General features: G+C 39.7%; 1 protein-coding gene across 8 annotated transcripts in view; it reads left to right on the top strand.

The window, feature by feature from the left end:
- CXXC5 (CXXC finger protein 5) overlaps positions 1-12,253 on the top strand; it is a 170,103-nt gene that overhangs the window by 40,753 nt on the left and 117,097 nt on the right. Inside the window, exon 1 of one of the 8 annotated variants that reach the window (XM_070940809.1) lies at positions 269-336. The exons of 6 other annotated variants lie outside the window; for them this stretch is intronic. The gene's annotated coding sequence lies outside the window, so the exon portion shown is untranslated. Of the gene's footprint in view, positions 1-268; positions 337-12,253 lie in introns of those variants that run through there. One more of the 8 variants, XM_070940816.1, reaches the window with a different exon arrangement.

Consider the following 12,253-nt stretch of genomic DNA (forward strand, 5'->3'; position numbering starts at 1 on the left):
TTTGACTTCCGAGGCTTGGGTATATCCCAACGAATGAATTGACTGGGCAGCTCTATGGAAAATGGACGTTGCTCACCTGAATGTCCTTTTTCTTAGTGCTGCCCAGTCAATTCATCCCACCCTTTTGGCTGCCTGGTTCGGCCGGAGAGATTATTTGTGTTTTCTTCTCAGAGTGACTTGGAGACTGCAGCCTTCGTGAAATCTCTGGGGTTCCTGAGGAAAAGAGAGGCGTGGTTAAAGAATTTAAAGAAACACCACGCTCAGTCTTCTGACAAGCAGACAGCGAAAGCCCAATGAATGAATTGACTGGGCAGCACTACGAAAAAGGACGTTCAGGTGAGCAATGTCCAATTTAGGCCAGGCCAGCTTGATGAAATAAAAAAGTCTTAAGCGCGCGACGGAAGATGTGCAGATCCGGGATCCTCCGTATCTCCGGGGGGAGCTCGTTCCAGATCGTAGGTGCCCCCACAGAGAAAGCTCTCTCATGTTCTTTTGTTAATCCATCCAGCATAAATATTAGGATTATGATAATTATAATTATAATTGAGGACACCCAATTTGGTATAGTATAGAGGTTCAGATATCAGGCTAGAAACTGGGAGTCCATGAGTTCTAATCCTGCCTTAGGCCCAAGGCTAGCTACTCACATTTTCACAGCTCAAGGAAGGAGGCAATGGCAGACTACTTTTGAAAAGCCTTGCAGTAAAAACTGCAAGAAGTTGTCCAGGCAGTCCTTAAATCCTTGACATGATTTAACAGAAGAAAAAAAAATTACAATTCAGCATAGCTGAAGGACAACAGGTGAGAGTAGTCCATATAATAGAGCTGGATGTAGCCCCACATCATGAATCACAATATTCTGTATATTCCTGCCATTGGCAGCCAATAATATATTTTTGGGAAAGATCTGTGGAACAATGTGATATCACTGATTTTGCAGCGGAAAAGTTACATATACATTTCCTATTTTGAGTAGCAGATGCTTGCTTTTCATGATTGATAGGCATAAATTTGGAAGATTCTCACAGTGCAGTTTCAGTTTCATTCTCTTTTTGTGAAGTGGAATTTATAAATATTAAGACAAAGATACACTTTTTAAAGCTATTTGACTTTTACAAAAGTAAAAGTTATACATAGGACAAGCAGTATGAAAGGGGAGTAGGTGAATATAGAATAAAATTACAACTTAAAAATCATATAGATTTACATTAGAAATTATTTTCTTTTAAAATCTCTGCTTGAATGTGATAACAAAAGGCTGGAGAGTGATCAGTATGCATGGAGATATTCTGTGTATCGCATACATGAAAATATAATATACTTTCTTGAATTGATATTTTTCAGAGGGAAAAACAGCAAATTAATTCAATTTACTAATAAAGGAGAATATTGTATCTTATGGTTGAAATGAGGGGTCCTTGGTGCTCTCCGAGTTTGACTGTTTTATTGCAGACATTTCATTACCCTGTTGGAAGAAATGTCCATCTGGGTTCAGTTCCAAGTGGGGAAAAAGACACTGGAAACATGGAGACTGCTTGGAAAGATGGTTTAATGGTGGACAGGAATCACATGGCTTGAGTTCCTGAACAGAAAAAGGGAAGAGATAGGGGTTGGTTCTACTTACCTTTACTACCGGTTCGCATCGCGCCTGCTTCTGCGCATGTGCAGACCACTTACGATGTCCGGGTTAGTGGGCGGAGCCTCCTGTCGGTTTTACTACCGGTTCTTGCGAACTGGTCCGAAATGGGGGCAATCCATCACTGGAAGAGATGCTGAGAGTCCCTGGGTTTTATACCTCCTCTGGCTTTGAACTTCCTGGGGCACAGGAAGAGTATCCTGATTGGTTGCTGTTAAGAGGTCATAGCTAGCCTTGCTGGTTAATGTAATCTTCTCAGGTGCCATGTGGGGAGTTTCTGTTGCTAGATGAGTTTCTGCCTCCCTTTTTGGGGGAAATATTCTGCCTTTTTAGTATATCCTAAAATATTTCATTTTTCTAGGAGAGGGGTGGGTTTTAACTTACAACAACCCAAACTAGGTAATGTCATTATCACTGATACTAATGATGTTACTTAGTTTGGATAATGAAACGTTTGCAAGAAAACAACCAAGTTCAGAGTACACCAAGAAATTCAATTTATTTATACAGATATATATTTATCTGTGTTCATTACATACAAATACAAACATCCATATATATTTGTAAGATTTATAATCCACCAAAGGTTCTTAATATAGCTATATTCCTTTCTTCACAGAATATCCTGTAGCCTTACAGTAAACATAAGAGGTCAAGTTATGCTGAAATACTGCAGTGACTTTCCGTTCATGGGGTTTTCAAACATACACTACGTTTAGAATCTTATGGAAACCATTTGACATATAAAATATGGGGAAAAGTTGAAGTGTTGTATGTCTTAATTTGTTTTTTCTATGGTTCAAACATAGGATTTCCTCTAGTCCACCTTCTTCTGGACTAGAAGATCGCCACAATCCCTTCCTATTATTCTATGTTCTAGGTAAATGAGTAGGAAATCTGATCTCAGATTTCAGAAGTTCCCAATACTGCAGTGACTTTCCGTTCATGGGAAGTTTATTCCCCCTTGCCCCCCCCCCCCCCCAATTTTTCAGGACCATGTTTCTTTTTTACACTAAATTCAGATTTCTCAAGGGCATCATCAAGAAATGGTATTTTGCATCTGGAATATTCCATGTTTATGTAAAAATCAAATTTAAAAAATAGGAAAGAAATCCAAGATCTGATGAGAACTCACTGTTTTCCTGACATATGGAAAATAGATAATGATTGAAGAATATTGACAAAATGTTGGTTGTATTAGTTAACCTGAGCCCTTTGTTCCTTACATCATTTGAGGAATTGTCATGAGGCAGAAGAGTTTCCTCCAGTTAAGTATGTCTGAAACCTAAGATTTCTCATTTTACCTCACCTACTACATGCTGAAATTCTCTAGCATTTTCTTCATGTGTGCATATACTTGACTGGCCGGGGTTTGCGATCAAAAGTAGAGGCTGTACTTTGAATTTCTCTGCAAGTTAAAATAGGATAGGTAAGCACATAAGCAGTGGCTTTTTCAGAGTGCCCCTATCCTGTTTTCATCTGCTGCCTAGCTCCATGGGTTTGGAACAAATCCATTTTGGTTGCATGGGCTGTTAAAACTAATGCAAGCCCCTATATTTTTTATATGGATTGGTTTTAACTACCATAGCTTTCTGTTTTGTATTTTTTTACTTTTTACTTTGGTAATATGTAATGTTGGGGAGATAAAAGTTGGATTTGGTACAGGTAACAAAGGAGATTGATTTAATGTCTCAGTGGCTGCTCATCTTTTCAAACTGAGGCTTTCTACCTGAATAAAAAAGGGCTAAGAAACCTTTTGAAAAGTTTCATACTTTGCTTCCGTCCATGTCATTTACACATCAGGAGTGAATTCATGTACCTACCTTCCTCCCTTTGGTGTGGCAATCAACTTATAAATTACTCTTCAGTTGGAAGATGGAACTTCATTCACAAGCAATTGTCTTTTTCAGTTGAGCAGAATTATCTTTTGAATACTGTCCCCCACCCAATCCCTGAAACGATCGCTTTTTTCCTTCCAGAAATGTGTTTAGCTTGGTCAAATGCAACTAGATGCTTGTTATACAAATGCAGGGATTTTTAAGCCAAACCTTTGTGCTGTAACAAAATGTTGCTATTTTATGAAGTTGTTTAGGATAGCTAGCAAATAATAGTGCTAAATGCAATGTTCCTCTCAGCATTTTAGAGAGGAAATGCAAGAGACAATTGAATTTGGTCCACAGCATGCAGCTGACATCTTTTTAAACACCATGTCTCTTGTTATATAAACACTCTCCTTGTTTAAAATGTTGGTTTGGGATTAATTGCATGATTGGATAATCAAAGGCAAAATATAGATGATGCTGAGAATATCTGATTTGCACACTAACAGGGGTATATTTTTGTTGCTTTATCAAAACATGGCAATTTTTAAAAGAATATTTACTTAATTAAGACTTCATACAGTAAATCACAACTCTTTATTATACCTGAGTGCTATTGAGCTAAATAGTTCTGTTTAAAAATTGTACAATTGAAAACATTCCTAAGTATGACTGCAGGTGATATCTAGTTTCAGTTATGACTGTGGTTTCTTAGGCAAAACACACTTTTTTAGTAAACACATTAATACTGTCATTTTTACTGAAACATAGTACTATGATCAGCTGTGTGAGGAGGCCAAATTTTGCTAGGTTTCTCTTCATGGTTCCTTTATTTAGTGGAATAGAAAGTTCTAATCAGTGAGTAGGAGGAGCCAATAGCTTGAGGTAAAGAAGATACCAAAGAATAGGACTGATCTGGAGAGGGAAGCTTTCTGCTAGAAAAGCAGATTAAGGATTATAATCAGTTTATATATCTTTTTTTTAAATTTTGATTTATATGCCGCCCTTCTCCAGAGATTCAGGGCGGCTTACAAGGCGTTAAGCAATAGCCTTCTTACTTTTGTATATTTTATACAAAGTCAGCTTATTGCCCCCACAAATCGGGTCCTCATTTTACCTACCTTAGAAAGGATGGAAGGCTGAGTCAACCTTGAGCCTGGTGAGAATTGAACTCTCAGTAATTGCAGGCAGCTGGAAGCTAAATACTACCAGTAGCATTAGTCTGCTGCGCCACTCAGGCTCCTTAGTTATTGTTATCTTAGTTATTGTCAATGTACTGTAAATGAGTTATTGAGCAGATCAAAGTCTCAAGCCATTTCATATAGAACAGGGGTGTCAAACTCGAGTTGTCACGGTGTCATCACGTGACGTATCACAACTCTTTCCCTCTTCACTAAACTCTGCGTGGTTGTGGCCAGCACGTGACTCATCCGGCTCAAGGGCCACGAGTTTGACACCCCTGATATAGAATAATACTGGGAGAGACAAACTAATTAAACTTCTGCTTTTTATATTGCTAATGTAAGTGCTTGTAAGGAAAGGAGATGGATCTGATGGGCAGTAACTAAAATTCTAATTTCTGTATGGCCTGTTAACACCATTTCAAACTACTTTAGGGAATTTATCAGAGAACCCAAAGTAGTACACGTGGTACTTCACAACTGAAACAAACGAGTAACTTCTTACTCCTTCACCATATCATCTCCATATTTCATATTCATAATCTTTGTTATTCCTTGTTTTTGACATGGTGCTCTAGTCTAGAAAAGAAGTAAAGGCAAGGATCTATTTTAATTTAAAACAAAACAGATGTAGGAAATATAGGACAAGATCCAGCAATAAGATGTCTTGGGAAAGCTTTGTCTTTTAAAAATATAAAATAGGTAAGTGATAATCAGGTGTCCTATTGAAGAACTGATCTGTTTCTCCTTAAAATTTTAGGAAATAGCTTATCTTAATTATTTCACAGGTGTAAAATGTTTTGGCAGGTGATCAAATTTTTTATGGCTGAGCTCCCATGTACATGGGAGCTGTACATCTCCACCCCAGACCACCCCAACGATGCCCTTGATGTGATATCTCGCTGCCTGGAGGCCGTGTGGGTCTGGATGGGGAGGAACAGGCTCAGACTCAACCCCTCCAAGACCGAGTGGCTGTGGCTTCCGGCGCCCCGATATAGTCAGCAGGTGCCATCGCTGACTATTGGGGGTGAATCTTTGCCCCCCACAGAGAGGGCTCGCGATCTGGGTGTCCTCCTGGACGCACGGCTGTCTTTAGAAGAGCATATGACGGCCGTGGCCAGGGGGGCCTTTTATCAGGTTCGCCTGATCCGCCAGTTGCAGCCCTTTCTGGACCGGGATGCCCTGCGCACGGTCACTCATGCTCTTGTTACTTCCCGGTTGGACTATTGTAATGCTCTCTACATGGGGCTCCCCTTGAAGAGCACTCGGAGGTTCCAACTGGTCCAGAATGCGGCCGCGCGGGTGGTTATGGGCGCAACTCGTTGTGCCCATGTGACACCCCTCCTGCGTGAGCTGCACTGGCTCCCAGTGGTCTTCTGGGTGCGATTCAAGGTGTTGGTTACCACCTTTAAAGCGCTCCATGGCATAGGACCCGGGTACCTCCGAGACCGTCTCCTGCCACCAATAGCCTCCCACCGACCAGTTCGCTCCCACAGAGAGGGTCTCCTCAGGGTGCCATCGGCCAAGTTATGTCGGCTGGCGACACCCAGGGGAAGGGCCTTCTCTGTGGGAGCTCCAGCCCTGTGGAACGAACTGCCCCCGGAAATACGTAAGATCTCCGACCTCCGGGTGTTTCGCTGCGCACTGAAGACCCTGTTGTTCTGCCAGGCCGGACTATCAACAAAATAGTCTTAAATTGGGGTATTTAAATTTTTTGGGGTTTTAAATCTGAGCCAATTTATTTAATTATTTTAAATTTTAAATTGTTGTTTGTCTGTGTTTTTAAATAGGCTGTACACCGCCCTGAGTCCTTCGGGAGAAGGGCGGTATAGAAATAAAATTATTATTATTATTATTATTACTTGGTTTAAGGTCAGTCTTATTAAATAAAATGGAAGCTAGTTGAGAACAGTTATATAAGGGCAAGTGTATGTGCTGTGTAAGGATTACTTCAACAGCATAGTCAATATTTTCTTTTATTAAAGTGATAAAACCTACTTATTCTACATGTTAATTATATGAACAAATTAATTTGTGAAGAAATTAAGTTCAATATGGTAATGATTAATTATAACTTTAAATAATAAGTAAGCTAAAAAGAATATGGACAATTCATTGAAATTACTCCCTAAATTTTATGTGGTGGCATATCAAGGCCAGCCTAGTTATAAAATTAAGAAAAATATCAATTTTATTAGTAAAATAGCCTGTTTTAAACTTTTGTGCAAACAAATTCAGCTTTGGTTTTCATTTGGTTGGGTATGTTCTGTGGTTTGTGCTTTTAAGTAAGATGGGCAGTCCAAAGAAGTGACTTCAACATTAATGAATGCTTGTGTTGCTGCTAGCTGTAGCAGCACCTAATTGACCTTGGCTAATCTCAAAAAGGAAACTGCATGGTTGTGTCTATGAAATCATTAACAGTCAAGCTGCAAAGTGACTTTGCCTTGCATACATTGTTTATTAGAGATCCCTGCAGTCAAAGCAAGGAGATACAGGTGTTGCCTTGGCAAGAGGGGTGTCTGTATAAGTAGAAACAAACAAACAAGCAGTAAAACAAGTTGCTGGGTCTGGCTGCAGAAGTCAAGCGTAAGAGGGCAAATGCCTTTATTGCTGTTTTGGCAAATAAATATAACCATGGTGAATTTAAAATAATTTTTAAAGGTTGCTCTTTGCATAGTGATTTTTACCTTAATAGAATATTTGGCTATATGTAGTTGCAGCCAGAAATAGTTAGCTGCTGTTATGTCATCAGTCAGTTGACCTGGCATGCCCAATCCCATGGAGAATATCTGAGCAAAACTAGAGCAAAGCTGGTTATCCACAGTGCAAAACTCCTAACAGCAGCACTTCTTTTACTAGAATACTGCAGAGAATCCAGGGCTAAATTTTAGCTATTTCATTCTCAGTCTTTTTCCAGTCATTTAGACAGGGCTAAAATAAATCTGATGTGAGCCACATATAAAGTGATTATGCATCCAGGCATGTCCTGCAACACTTGGATGTACTTGTGATATATGTGTGCTAATAGTACATGCAAATAGATTAGCACTTGGGGTATACACATTTAAATTTATTAGCACCTTACATCTAATTTACATCATAATCTTGAATTTTCTTAGGTGTGAATAGAACTTGCTAACTGCTAGTCTGACCTGTATCTTGGATTTTTTTTTTTTTGGCTCAACCCATGCACAATATTTTCCAATTTTTAAAATATTAAGTTACTGAAATCTGTAAATTCTTAATATTGACTATAAATATACATTAATGAATAAATTCATTTTGTATTTTATATTTATTATCCATATCCATAGCCCTAATGAGCATGAGTGCTCAGAGATTCTAAACTTGCTCAGTGAAGTTGTAATTCTCCGATGGGCTGACATGAGAATCCAAAGTATGGGTGTTGACTCCCACCTTCTTCCTTTTAGAGACTGAATCCTTTTAACTTTCTGCCACGCCTCTCTTGGCTGACCCCCCCGGGTTTGATTCAGTCTTACATCTGAGAGAGACATGTTTAGTGGAGTGATTTAGAGCGAAGGATTATAGCTACTTTGTTTTTACTTTGGATTCTCAGATCAGAGTGGAAATCATCAGAGTTAAGAAAGCAGTCTAACTCCTGCAGCAATTAAACAGTTAAAAACAGCCAAAGCTCCTGGCACGGATGGTTTGACTGCAGTGTATTACAAAACTTTACAAGCTGAAATGGTGGGACAACTTAGAGATTTATTTTGTAACATTCAACAAGGGGGTAAAATACCCCCATCTTGGACAACTGCTTATATATCTTTGATACCAAAAGAACAAGTTGGTCCTAAAAAACCAGAGAATTATAGACCAATATCTCTTTTGAATACAGACTATAAAATTTATGCGAAGGTATTAGCCAACAGGTTGATGCCAGTAATCCAAAAGGTGATTCATGAGGACCAAGCGGGATTTATTGAAGGCAGATATATGAAGGACAATGTAAGGCAAGTAATAGACTTATTGGAATATCTTGATAAGAATAAACAGATTCCTGCAGTGCTGGCTTTTTTGGATGCAGAGAAGGCCTTTGATAGAGTGGATTGGAATTTTCTACTAAAGACTTTAAAAAAGATGGACTTTGGGGACCAATTTATACAGGCGATCTCAGTAATTTATCAAGAGCAAAAGGCACAGATTATTATTAATGGAAGTTTGACGACAGAGTTTAAAATTGAAAAAGGAACAAGACAGGGATGTCCGTTGTCCCCACTTTTATTTATTTTAACATTGGAAGTCTTGTTAAACACAATACGGGACTCTAAAATTTTGAAAGGCATAATGATAAGGCAAGAGGATTACAGAATAAAGGCATTTGCAGATGATCTGGTGGTTACCCTATCACAACCAATGGAATCAATAATCTTGATGAACGACATTATACAAGACTATGGTAGAGTTTCAGGCTTTAGATTGAATTCAAAAAAGACTAAAATGATAGTTAAAAATATGACACAAGATCGTAAACATGAGCTTGAAAGGAGGGCAGGTTTTGAAATTGTACCTAAGGTAAAATATCTTGGAGTTCAGGTTGCAGAATCAAATATGAAATTGTTTCAAAATAATTATGAGGTGTTGTGGCGAGAGGTCCAGAAAGATATGGAGACTTGGAAAAAGCTGCAACTGTCTTTACTTGGAAGAATAGCAGCAGTTAAGATGAACATTTTGCCAAGATTTCTGTTTTTGTTTCAAATGATTCCGGTGCTTAAAAGTGATAAACAACTGAAAGTTTGGCAGTCTGGTGTGAATAAGTTTGTCTGGAACGAGAAGAAGCCGAGAGTGAAACTGAAAATTATGCAAGATGTTCCAGAAAGAGGAGGCCTTAAACTGCCAAACCTACAGTTATATTATGATGCTGCAGCTTTAACTTTAACAAGTGATTGGTTTGGAAGTAAAAAGACTGGAATACTGAATGCAGAAAGTTTTGATCTTGAATTTGGATGGCATGCTTATTTATTTTATGACGACAAAGTAGATAAAGTATTTAAAAGTCATATACTTAGAGACTCTTTGATGAGAGTTTGGAAGAAGCACCGACTCAAATGGGATTATAAAATACCGCTATGGCTGGATCTTGGTCATACTTTATGGAATACAAATATAATGTCACTCGGGGGGTTTTCTTATAAAGAGGTTCTTTTTACAGATGCGGGCAGATGGCAGCTGAAGACATCGCAGACACTGTTGGACGAAGGGATTAATTTAACTTGGTTACAATATAATCAATTACAATTGAGATGGAAAGAGGACCAAAAAACTGGTATTATGTTGCATGAGGAAGAATTGGTTAGACATATAAGAGAGAAAGGTCCAATGCATATTAAAAGGCTTTATAATGTTTTGCTAGAAAGGGATTCAGAAACTGAATTAGTTAAAGATTGTATGATTAAGTGGGCACAAAATTTTGAAGAACCAGTGATGTTGGAAACATGGGAAAATATTTGGGTTCAGAATGTTAAATTTACACAGTCCCAGAACCTGAGGGAAAATTTCTACAAAATGTTTTATAGATGGCATTTAGATCCCAAAAAGTTGTCATGTATGTACCCTAATGTTCAGCCAAAATGTTGGAGATGCGAATGTTTGGATGCTACGTATTATCATGTTTGGTGGACCTGTAGGAAAGTCAAGGCTTTTTGGATAAAAATTTGGTGGGTCATGCAGAATGTTTTGAAGAAAAAAATTCAATTTTCTCCACAATTGTTTTTATTGGGTATAGTTAAGGGTTTTACACGGGGTGAAATAAAACTAATATTGTATATGATAACAGCAGCAAGATTGTTGATAGGTAAATATTGGAAGAATGAAGCTTTGCCTACTATCGAGGAATGGACTTTGAAGATGGCTAGTTTTGCAGAGATGGCGAAGATTTCAGCGTATTTAAAAGATTGTTCACAAGAGACTTATGAATGGGAATGGAAAAGGTGGATAGAATATGTTCAGAACAAATACCAAACTAGAAAGTATCAAATAGCTTTTATTTGAAAATAATGTATCAGAAATATTTTAATGTAAAGAGACAAAGAGGAAAAATTATATAGGGGGAGGGATGGGTTCAGGTTTATATATTATTGTTATTAGTTATGAGTATGTAATAGGGAAGTCTGGGGGGGGGAGGGTCAGGGAGGGTTAGGGAGGATGGGAAGTTTGGGGAGGGAGGTGGGGGGGTGAAAAAGGGGGTGAAAATGTAATTGTAAAACTTTTGCAATAAAAAAAAAAAAAAAAAGCAGTCTAACTCAACCTTCCAAGTGTCAGAGAAGCTCAGCCCGCCACTTTAAGAGCAGCTGGGACAAATGGGAAGCTGGAGCTTCAGAAGCGGTGCTTTTGGGGCGCCCGGCTAAAAGGAAGGTCTGTTTCCTTTAGCTATCTACTGAAATCAGATGTAGAGCGTTGGGGAAGTACAGGGCAATCAGCTGAGAGCCAGGAGCGGCTTGAATCAGGAAGACTTCAAGGAACGCTGTAGCTGCGTGGCTTGGATTTAAACAACCTTTCGTTGCGCGAGAGAGGGGACCTTGGACACTTTGTCAGGAGGAAACAGCTGGCTACCCAGTCTGACTGGCAGCTGCTGCAACTAGTTAGCAGGCTACCCAGTCTGACTAGTGCCACTACAAGGAAAGAGCGGATCTTTCAGGCACATCCGCTGAAAAGTTAGTGCTGGCTATAACCGGCTTGTCTGGCAGCTGCCGAATTTAAGCGGCTGGAGATTTAAGTCTCTCAGCCCAGCTGCCATTTCTGTCTCCTTCCCAGAAAAGCCAACATTGGCACGCTTTCCTCAGCAGACGTCCTGGTGCCTCTCCAGCAGGGGTCCAGAAAATCCCTAGCTTATCGAAGGATGGAGAATACTGCTACATCAGAAAGCCACAAGGTGGCTCACGTGAGTGGGGAAAAAAGGGGGGTTTCAGTTCATCCCCAGATAGAACAAAGAAGCCCTGCAGCTTCAAAGAGGAAAATTTCTAAAGCTGAGGCAAGGGGTGCCCAGAGAAGAGAAAGAGCCCTGGAAAAGGAGATTTCAAAAGTGAAAAGACAGGCGAAATGAAGAGTACTAGCAGAGTTCTCTGGGATAAAAGAGAGCATCTATTCCTTAGGGCACTCAGAGACAGCCAGGTATGAGAGCCATCTAAGTCTCCCAAATTGGTCACCAGAGGGCACCATAGAGCAATCCTCACAGGTAAATAGCCTGTCACCAGAGAATGAAGGGGAGCCTGACCAAAAGAGAATGCATAGGACCACAGAGGCCACCTACACTCCCACACCGGTGAGTATCCACCCGGGGAGAGCCTAAGCTTAGGAATTTCTGAGCAGATGAACCTGCTGATATCCGTAACACAAGGACTGGTCACATCCCTGCAACAGGGGATCCAGAAGGATTATATGACATCAGGCTCAGCCCTGGAGCATAGCCAGTTTATGGCACCCCAAGGTCAGAAAGATTTGAGAAATTTTAGAGAGCCTAACTCTCCTACTTCATCTCTACAGAGCAGAGATTGGATTTCGGGAGAGGAGGAGCAGAGAGAATGGAGTCTCTCAGAAAATGAGGGATTGGCTCCTGAGCCTCTGGCTTTCACGGGGCTGTTCCGACCTTCCCTCTT

Source organism: Pituophis catenifer, unplaced genomic scaffold (genome assembly GCF_029215685.1).
Source record: "Pituophis catenifer annectens isolate HBS135680 unplaced genomic scaffold, rPitCat1.0.hap2 SCAF_3, whole genome shotgun sequence".
NCBI classification, from domain to species: Eukaryota; Metazoa; Chordata; class Lepidosauria; order Squamata; family Colubridae; genus Pituophis; species Pituophis catenifer.